This window comes from Elgaria multicarinata, chromosome 1 (assembly GCF_023053635.1).
Source record: "Elgaria multicarinata webbii isolate HBS135686 ecotype San Diego chromosome 1, rElgMul1.1.pri, whole genome shotgun sequence".
In the NCBI taxonomy this organism is placed as follows: domain Eukaryota; kingdom Metazoa; phylum Chordata; class Lepidosauria; order Squamata; family Anguidae; genus Elgaria; species Elgaria multicarinata.
In genome coordinates this window covers 209,002,370-209,012,276 of record NC_086171.1, presented here as the reverse complement: position 1 = coordinate 209,012,276, position 9,907 = coordinate 209,002,370, and positions in this window count along the sequence as shown.

The window sequence follows — 9,907 nt, the reverse complement described above, 5'->3', positions numbered from 1 at the left end:
AGCTCTCTAGGCAGTTTACAAAGATTAAAAAAAAATTGAACATTGAAAACAGATATACAAAAATTAAAACCATAAAAAAATAACAAATTACATAACAAATCAACAAATGTAGTTAAATTAGGGCTGTGCTCCGCTTCTCTTCGGGTCGGAGAAGCAGTAGCGGATCGGGGTGCTTCGCCTCCCCTTAAGGCGGAGGCAAAGAGGATCGGGGGGGCAGCGGAGCATCACAGAGCGGATCAAGATGAAGGCAGATCCTTCGCCTCAATCCAGAGCTCCGAAAAAAAAGGCAAGGAGCTCCGGATCCAAATTGGAGCTCCGTTTCCCCTCCACCGATAGACTTACCTGGCTCTGCCACCGTCGCCACATGGGTGGCAGCGACGGCAGCAGAGCCAGGTAAGGGGGCAGGGGGGAGGGTGGGTTTTACCTGGTCTGTCACAGCCCGTCGCTGGCTTCACTTGAGCTTGATGCTCAACCCAGAAGTGTAGGCTCCAAGTGGGGCCTACAGTTCTGCGTTGCGCTGCAGGCTCAAGTGAAGCTGGTGACGGGCCGCAACAAACCAGGTAAGTGGTGTGTGCAAGGGGGGTTACCTGGCCCTGCCGCCGCTGCTGCCACCCATGTGGCGACGGTGGCAGAGCCAGGTAAGTCTATCGGTGGAGGGGAAACGGAGCTCCAATTTGGATCCGGAGCTCCATAACGAAGCAGACCAGGCCACAGGCGGATCATGGTGGGGTGGATTGGCCTGATCTGCAACTTCTGGATCGGGCCGCGAAGAGGATCAGGGGGTCCGTGCACAGCCCTAAGTTAAATGCCTGGGAAAAGAGAAGCATCTTAACTAGGCACCGAAAAGACAGCAATGTTGGCACCATCTTCAAAGGCTGCTCCATGTACAGTGCATTGCAGTAATCTAACTTGGAGGTTACCAGAACATAGACAACTGAAGCCAGGTTATCCCTGTCCAGAGAGGGGCATAGCTGGGCCACCAACCGAAGCTGGTAGAAGGCACTCCATGCCACCAAGGCCACCTGGGCCTCAAGTGACAGACATGGTTCTAGGAGAACCCCCGAGCTATGAACCTGCTCCTTCCGGGGGAGTGCAACCCCATCCAGAACAGGTTGAGCATCCTCTATCCCGTCAGAAGAATGATCCACTAACAGCACCTCAGTGCTGTTTATCATGTAACGGGTAAATGCTGAGTAAGAAAAGTCAACCCAAATCAAGAGAAGTTCTTCCTGTTACACAAAGGACCGTAGATCAGTGGTAGAGAGTAGGGATGTGCTCTGCTTCTCCTCGGACCGGAGAAGCAGGATCGGATCGGGGGGCTTCGCCTCCGCTTAAGGCGGAGGCGAAGAGGATCGGGGGAGCCGCAGAGCGTTGCGGAGTGGATCAAGGTGAAGGCGGATCCTTCGCCTTGATCCGGAGCTCCGCAAGGGGGTTTTACTTGGCCCTGCTGCTGTTGCTGTCGCCTGTGCGGTGACGGCGGCAGAGCCAGGTAAGGGGGCAAGGGGGAGGGAGGTCTTACCTGCATCCGTCGTGGCCCATCCCAGCTTCACTAGAGCCAGCGGCTCAACCAGGAAGTGTAGGCCGCAATCGGGGCCTACAGTTCCTGGTTGAGCCACGGGCTCTAGTGAAGCTGGGATGGGCTGAGACGGACACAGTTAAGGGGGAGGAGGGAGAGGGCCTTACCTGGTGTCACACCCCGCCACTGCGGAGCTCTGATTTGGAGCCAGAGCTCCGCAGCGGAGCGGAGCGGCCCCTAGGCGGATCGAGACGGGGCGGAGTGGGCCCGATCCGCAATTTGCGGATCGGGCGCAAAGAGGATCGGGGGGTGTCCATGCACACCCCTAGTAGAGAGCACACTGAGCAGTATCCTATTTGACACTCACACTAATGTAAATTACGGTGTTTCTTGTGTTTGTTATTTTAAGTTCAGATAGCAAGTGATGTGAAAAACATTGGAGGCTCATGGCCCTGATTTCAATGGGGCTGTGAATCCATTCTGGGTTTTAGTCAGAACCAGCCAGAACGAAAGGAGCTGTCCAGGGTGCTATAAGTATTTGGGGGAAATAGGGTTCAGCACCTTGGATAGCTGGTTATAACTGAAATTCAGAATGGATTCACAGTCCAACCGAAAACAGAGTCACCAGCCTCCACTGGTGAAAGACCTCTGCCTTGAACCCTGGAGATATTTTTCCAGTCAAGAGTATAGAATATGGCGCAGGACAAATAGTCTGACCTGAAGAAGGTGCTTTCCTTTAATAGTTTTAAGATGCAGTCGCATGCATGTTTATGACTTCTTTCTGTCTAAACATACATAGGATCATACCCTTAATTAACTTGGCAAGGAGATGAGGTCCTGCAGGGAGTTGTGTTTTGACACATCAGCTCCTGTTTTGCAACACACAGATTCATTAGCCTGGCATGATTTTTGCAGTCCAGCTTATATATAAGGCAGATAACAAAGGGCAAGCACACGAAAAGAACACGGATCTTTGTTTCAACATCCCTCCCTCCCCAATTTTGAATTCATCCAAAACGAGTATTTTGCTCTTGGTAAATAGTTTGCCACACGCGTGAAAATCTTTGTGCGGGTTTGTTTGTTTGTTTATAAAGCAAGGTTTGCTGCTTCAGGTTTTATTTCTGCTGTGCCGCAAAATCCAGTTAAACAAGAAGAAGAACAAAAGAAGACTATTTGTCGGAGAGCAGAAGGAAAGATACATTTGGGTCAGCATTTCCGGACATGGTTGGATAGCTGCACATTTCTCGAGATTAACTGTAGCTTGAAAATACTATCAGGCTCCTTCAGCCAGTCTTGAATCTAGATCCTTATGGCCAGGCCTACGCCGGGTCACCTCTGGTTATTCTATCATGCCACGGTATGGCATAAGGCCATTACTCAGTGTGATGAGGCTTTTTCCTGGTAGGGCAAGGAAAGCCCTATATGGCTCGGGTCCAGGTTATTTGAAAGAACGTATTCTCCCTTTTATGAGCCTGCCCGTGCTTTAAGATCTTCTGGAGAGGCCCTTCTTTCAGTTCCACCTTCTTCACAGGGACGCTTTGTGGGAATATGGAAGAGGGCCTTCTCGGTGGCTGCTCCAGTGCTCTGGAACTCTCTTCCCAGGGAAGCTAGGCTGGCTCCCTCCTTGATGGGCTTTTGGAAGCAGATTAAAACTTTTTTGTTCCAGCAGACCTTTTGAGAATAATCTGGCCCTCCATCTATGTTAATGTCTTATAATTTTGTTGTGTATTTTAAACATTTATGGTTTTGTTCCCCCCCCCCATGTATGTTTTAAACTTTGTAAGGCCGCCTTGAGGCCCAGCATTGGGCAAAAGGCGGGATACAAATAAATAAATAAATAAATATAATTATAATTATAATTATAATTATTATCCTGCCTGAGATCCGGGAGAACTTCTGCCAGTCAGTATTGACAATACTGGGCTAGGTGGACTAATGCCCTGACACAGGATAAGGCAGCTTTCTGTGATCCTATGATGGCATCTGCCACGAGACAGACTCTGAACACCAGGCCTGGTGGCAGCTACTCCCTACTCAAGCCAAGCACCACTGCTTGATACACCTGAGGTGAGGGACAAACACCACCTTCCTCCAAACTATGTGGAGAAAGGGGTTAAATGGAGAAGGATTTCAATAATAAATTAAAGCGCTGTGAATTATATGTGCTGAGGTGAATTATTGTCAGAGTGGGTGCTAAATGTATAAACTTCAGATGATAAATGCCAAACAGACACGTGGGGGTTTTGTGGTAGTTAAAAACAAAATAATTAAAATTTATTTTTAAAAGTTCACAAGCTTTGTTTCAAATTAAAACATTTCAAAACTTTTTTGAAACCTCTCATCCAGTCCTTTCACTCATTCACATACACGCTTTCCTTTCTCACATTCGCTCTTGAACTTTCTTTATTATCAGTATTAATTAATATACACCAATTATTAGCACACCACCCTCAAAAGACACCACTCTCTACACTGAACCTCAAATTCTCCAGAACCCAAGTACTCTACACACCAAGAGCTAAAGCACTAAAGGCTGAAGACTCTAAGGCCATAGCTAGACCTAAGGTTTATCCCTGGATCGTCCAGGGGTCAAACCTGTTCATCTAGGTGACACACAGGGGATCCAGTGCTCAAGCAGGGGCAAACCCTGGATGATCCCAGGATAAACCTTAGGTCTAGCTGTGGCCTAAGAGTACCTAAAAAGTCTCTGCTCAATCCCCTCAGTCATTCCCTTATATATCACTCCTCCTCCTAAGACATTCTAACTCCACCCACTCAGGTCAACATTCTAAACACACCACAGACTTACAAACTGCAGACATACATTAGGGGACTGACTTGTGGGGTGTAACGCCACAGCATCCTTTATTTAAATTTATTTAAAACTTTTCCTGGCTGCCTTTCAGGGCAGAAGACCTCCGAAGGTGGCTTGCAACCACACATAAAAACAGCATAAACATTAATAAAATGTTTAAAAAACCAATAAAAACATACATGGTAAATTATTATTATTATTATTATTATTATTATTTGCATTTTTATACCACCCAATAGCTGAAGCTCCCTGGGCGGTTCACAAAAACTAAAACAATTCAAAGTGTAAAACAAACAGTATAAAAACATGATATAAAATACACATTAAAACGAATTAAAATATACCATACATGATTAAAACAGCCTGAAAACATCCTGAAAACATTCTAAAATTTCACTGGATAGGCCTGCCGGAATAGATCAGTCTTTATTGCTTTTTTAAATTCTAAAAGACTGTCAAGTTGACGAATCTCCTCCGGCAGGCCATTCCACAGTCTGGGAGCAGCGGAAGAGAAGGTCCTCTGGGTAACAGTTGTTAATCTAGTTTGTGCTAGCTGAAGTAGATTCTTCCCAGAGGACCTGAGTGTGCGGGGTGGATTGTACGGGAGAAGGCAATCCCGTAGGTACCTGGACCCAAACCATGTAGGGCTTTAAAGGTAATAACCAACACTTTGTACTTTGCCCAGAAACTAATCGGCGGCCTGGCTGCGATATTTTGGACTAATTGAAGTTTCCGGACTAGGCACAGAGGTAGCCCCATGTAGAGCGCATTACAGAAGTCGAGCCTTTAAGTTACCAGTGCATGCACTACCGTCTTTAGGTCTTCCAACTCTAGGAAGGGGCGCAGCTGGCATATCAGCTGAAGCTGATAGTAGGCACTCCTAGCAGTTACATCTATCTGGGCTGTCATTTGGAGCGACGGGTCCAGAAGCACCCCCAAATAGGGGTCGACACCTTAGACAACTCCTTTAGAATTCTGGCTGGTTGTGACTGAATCCCCCAAATGGATTCACACACAGCCCCACCAAAATTGGAACCAACAGCATCCATTGAGTGAAGTACATTCCCATCTAAAGAGCCACCACTATAACACCATTAAGTCCAGTGAAGACAATTGCCTATTTTTATTTATTTATTACTTATCAAAACGTTTTAAGTTGCCCTTCTTCGTTATGGATATCAGAGTGCTGTACAGAAGTAAATTAAAATAACAGAAGCAGTAAAACCTCTGACAGTCATGTCCCCCACATCACCAGCGCATTTAAAGGAGAAAGAATAAATTTCCGGGTTGCTACCTGGCAGCCTTAACTGTGTCTCAAAGAGCGCTGTATCTTTCTAAACCTGCTTGCCTGTCCTTAGACCTTCGTTCTGGTGTATTCTCCTTCCTCTGAGCACTCTCTCTGAGGCTCCTGCATTAATCACATGTGTTATGTTTACTTTCCAGCATTACTCTGCAAGGCTTCTGACACAGGGCTTTTAGCAGAACAAAGACAGCAGAAAAAACATTTTGCAGCAATCACCTATTGGGGCCATCAAACCTTTGCCCTGGTGTTCTTATTTGCATTAGGAATGCTGTACAAAAATATTGATGTCTGAAACACTTACAGATCTAACAAGATGGGATTGAATCACAAAAGCTCTGAGACCATGTCACTAATATACGACGGCAGTTGTACATTAGTCCTGCTGGTTTAGACCGAAGGCCTATTTAGCTTAGCATTCTGTTCCCATAGAGGTCAACTAGATGCCTACAGGGAACCCACAAGCAGGACATGAGTCCAATACCACCCTCTTGCTTTGCTTCCCAGGAGCTAGTATTGAAAGACATACTTCCTCTGATAGTGGGAGGAAATATATAAACTTTGATAGACTTGTCCTTCCCTCGCCCACTTTTAGAATCATCTACGTTGGTGGCCTTCACCACGTCTTATGCTAGTGAATTACCTCCTTCTGTTTGTCCAGAATCACCCACTATTCAGCTTCATTATATGTCCCATGGATGGGATATGGGTAGGATGTGGATGGATGGGATATGGAAGGATGAGATATAGATGCATAGATAACTTTGCTCAATCCACTTTCTTCACACCATGCGTATTTGTAGACACTCCTTCACTCACTCACTCACCCACCACCCACCCCATTCACCTCTTTGTTAATCTGTCCCTACTAGGTCCAAGGAACCAATGAATCCAGCAAACATCAGAGCTGCCCTGACGGACCAAAATGGATGTCGGCAATGGAAAATACCAATTCTGTTGACACTGCTCGCTACAGTGACATGACAGATAGCACGAACGTTTGGCACCTGGGTGAATGATAAGGACTAAGGAAAACATGATATCTGACAAGTGGTGCAGAGGAACACCTGCAGCATCACAGTAGAAGGTGGAACAAGAACATACTTGGTTTGTCTTGAAGAAGATGCTTGATATGAAACATGTCTATGAGACCTGCATGAGGACAGTGACAAATGGTAGGGATGCTGATTGCACTTTCCCCTAGAAAATTTCTTGTCATATATAAAGGATAGAAAATCCTATTGCCCACCTGAGGGCCCAGCTCCAAACTGACACGAATGAAGAAAAGATCCAGACCTATCTCTGATCAATAGAAAATGAAATGTCTAGACATTCAGGGTCATATCTCTGCATTTCACCTCATGTCACACCTTTTTTGTTTTATTTTCCTCCTTTCTCATGTTTTTTCTCTCTCTCTTTCTGTTGAGGTAAAAGGATCTTCACACAAAGCATAGTTAAATTACGGAACTCACTACCACAAGATGTAGTGATGGCCACCAATTGGGATGGCTTTAAAAGGGGGTTCGATAAATTCCTGGAGGCAAAGGATATCAATGGCTACTAGACCTGATGGTTGTGTGCTATCTCCAGTATTTGAGGCAGTACGCCTATGTGCACCAGTTGCTGGGGAACATGGGCGGGAGGGTGCTGTTGCACCATGTCCTGCTTGTTCATCCTTAGCTGATGGCTGGTTGGCCACTGTGTGAACAGAGTGCTGGACTACATAGACCCTTGGGGCCTTGCTAGACCATGCCGGATAAGCCGGCAGGGAGGCTGGGCGACGGCACGCTAACTTTAGCGCGCGCCGCTCCGCCTCCTAGACGGCCGACGCGCAGGGACTCTGGAAGCCCTGTAGCGTCGGCCATTTTTTTTTCAATTTAAAGGGGCCATGTGCGCCCCAAAGCCGCCAGACAAGGTAAGCGCCTTTTTTAAAAAAATTAAGGCCCCCCCGCTCCTGATCCCCCCTGCCATCCCCGATGCCTCCCTGCCCACTCTTTCCCCACCCATCCTCCCTCTCCCCGATGTCTGTGTTGCCCGTCCTCCCTCTCCCCAATGTCCGTGTCGCCCGTCCTCCCTCTCCCTGATGCCATCCCGGTGCCCGGCCTTCTCCCCCCCCTCCTGCTGGGTCCGGCCTTCCCCCCCAGGATCTCCCCCCTGGCCCGATGGGTACAGTGCTCGTATGAGCGCTGTGCCCAGTCTGTGGCTTTTCCTGGCTACTCATGAGTAAGCAAGTAGCCGCAAAAAGCCACGGACCTTGCTAGACGTTCCGCAGCCCCGTCCTCAGGCCGGGGCTGCGGAAAAGGCGCGCCATAAGCGACTTCGCTTATGGCGCGTTAGGGGAGGCTTCAGCGCGGCCTGACCCCGGATTCCCCTGTGCGTCATCTGGACTCACAGCAGGGAAACCGGGCCTCACAGCGCACTAAGGCCTCGTCTAGCAAAGCCCTTGGTTTAATCCAGCATGACTCTTCTTATGTTCTTCTTATGATTTAAATGGGATGGATGTGAGAGATTTTTAGTTGGGAGCCTCAGGACAATTGTGTAAAGCCATTACAGTATTGGCAGCTTTATTTTTAACCCATTCCCTAGTGATCCCTAACATGGAATGTGCCTTTTTCACAGAAGCTATGCACTGGGTTAATGTTTTCATTGAGCCTTCCACCATGAGTCCAAGATCTCTTTCTTGGTCAATCAGTCACAGCTCAGACTCTACCAGTGTAGGGGTGGATTATTTTACTTTATTTTTTAGATTTTGGTTTTGACCCAGTTTGCATCACATGACATTTACTTACATTGAACTGCATTGACCATTTTAATGTCTATTCTCCCAGCCTGGTGAGATCCTTTTGGAGCTCTTCACAATATATTTTTGTTTTTACCATCCTAAATAATTGGGTGCCATCAGCAATTTGTCTACTTCACTGCTCACCCCTAACTCACATCGTTTATGAACCAGTTAAAAACCACTGGTTCCAGCAGAGATTCTTGGGGGATCACTCCATTGAGAGAATAGACCATTTATTCCTAGTCTTGGCTTTGTGTTTTTTAACCAGTTACTGATTCATAAGAGGACCTCTCCTTTTATCCCATGCCTGAAAAGATTGCTTAGCAGACTTTGGTGGCAGACGTTGTTAAAAGCTTTTTGAAAGTCCACATACACCATGTCTACCAGATCAACACTATCCACAGGCATGTTGATATTCCCAAAGAAGTCTGAAACGTTAATGAGACAGGACTTACCTTTGCAGAAACCCTGTAGATTCTTCTTTGGCAAGACTTGTTGTTCTATTTGCTTGATAATTTTATCCTTAATAATGCTTTCCACTAATTTACCCAGAACAGACATTAAGCTAACCGGCTTGTAATTTCCTGAATTCCCTCTGGAATTGTTCAGCCTTAACTGCGAATAGGTTTATGGTCATTTTGAAGAATACATTATATTAGGCGAAATTGCTTGCAAATTTGGGGGAAAAAATGCAAATCAGGTTGATGGCCATTGCTGGGTCTGTCCAGCTACTCACTATGAGGACTGGACAAATCTGTCCTGTTTTGCTCAATTTCCCATTTTTCCAAATAGTTTTGTCCCATTTCTGCGTCACTTTGTGATTTTTTCCCCTTTTAAAAAGGACACACAGAAATCCACATGCCTTTTGTGTGTGTTTCTCCTAATAGATACACCTTTGTATGCACTTTTCCTAATATTTTTCCCCTTTTTGCAAATTTGAGAGCAACTTCCCCGAATGTGTATTTTCCTACATTATTTCCATGAGCACCTGCATTTTTGTGTGCACTTTCCGCCAACCTATGCATTGCTGTTTTGTATTTTTTTATTATTATTACTGGAGAACAAAAAATTGGAGAAAGTGCAAAAATCAAAGTATAATTGTGTTTCGTTTTGCGTATTGGTTTGGGAAGTGCGAATGAGTTTGCCTTATGAACGGAACGAATATCTACGCCTACCCTATTCAGCCCTGCCCAAGAGATGCCTCTGTAGCTTTATCAGGCTCCCAGCATTGCTGGAAGGACTACAGATTCACACTGCAGGTGGGGAAAGGTATCTCCTAATCCGTTGTGCTCTATTTAGCGAGACCAGAATAGTCCACAAGCACTAACGTGAGCTTTGGTACTCTGCGATAACTAGCCATTATCTCACCTGAAGCAGCTGCAGGGTGTCCAAAGTATCCAATTACTCAGACAAGTCGGAAATGAACCTTCAGGATGAATCATTTTGCGAAATTGGTTGTATAGCAAGCAAGCAAGCAGCATTGTTCTATGTTTC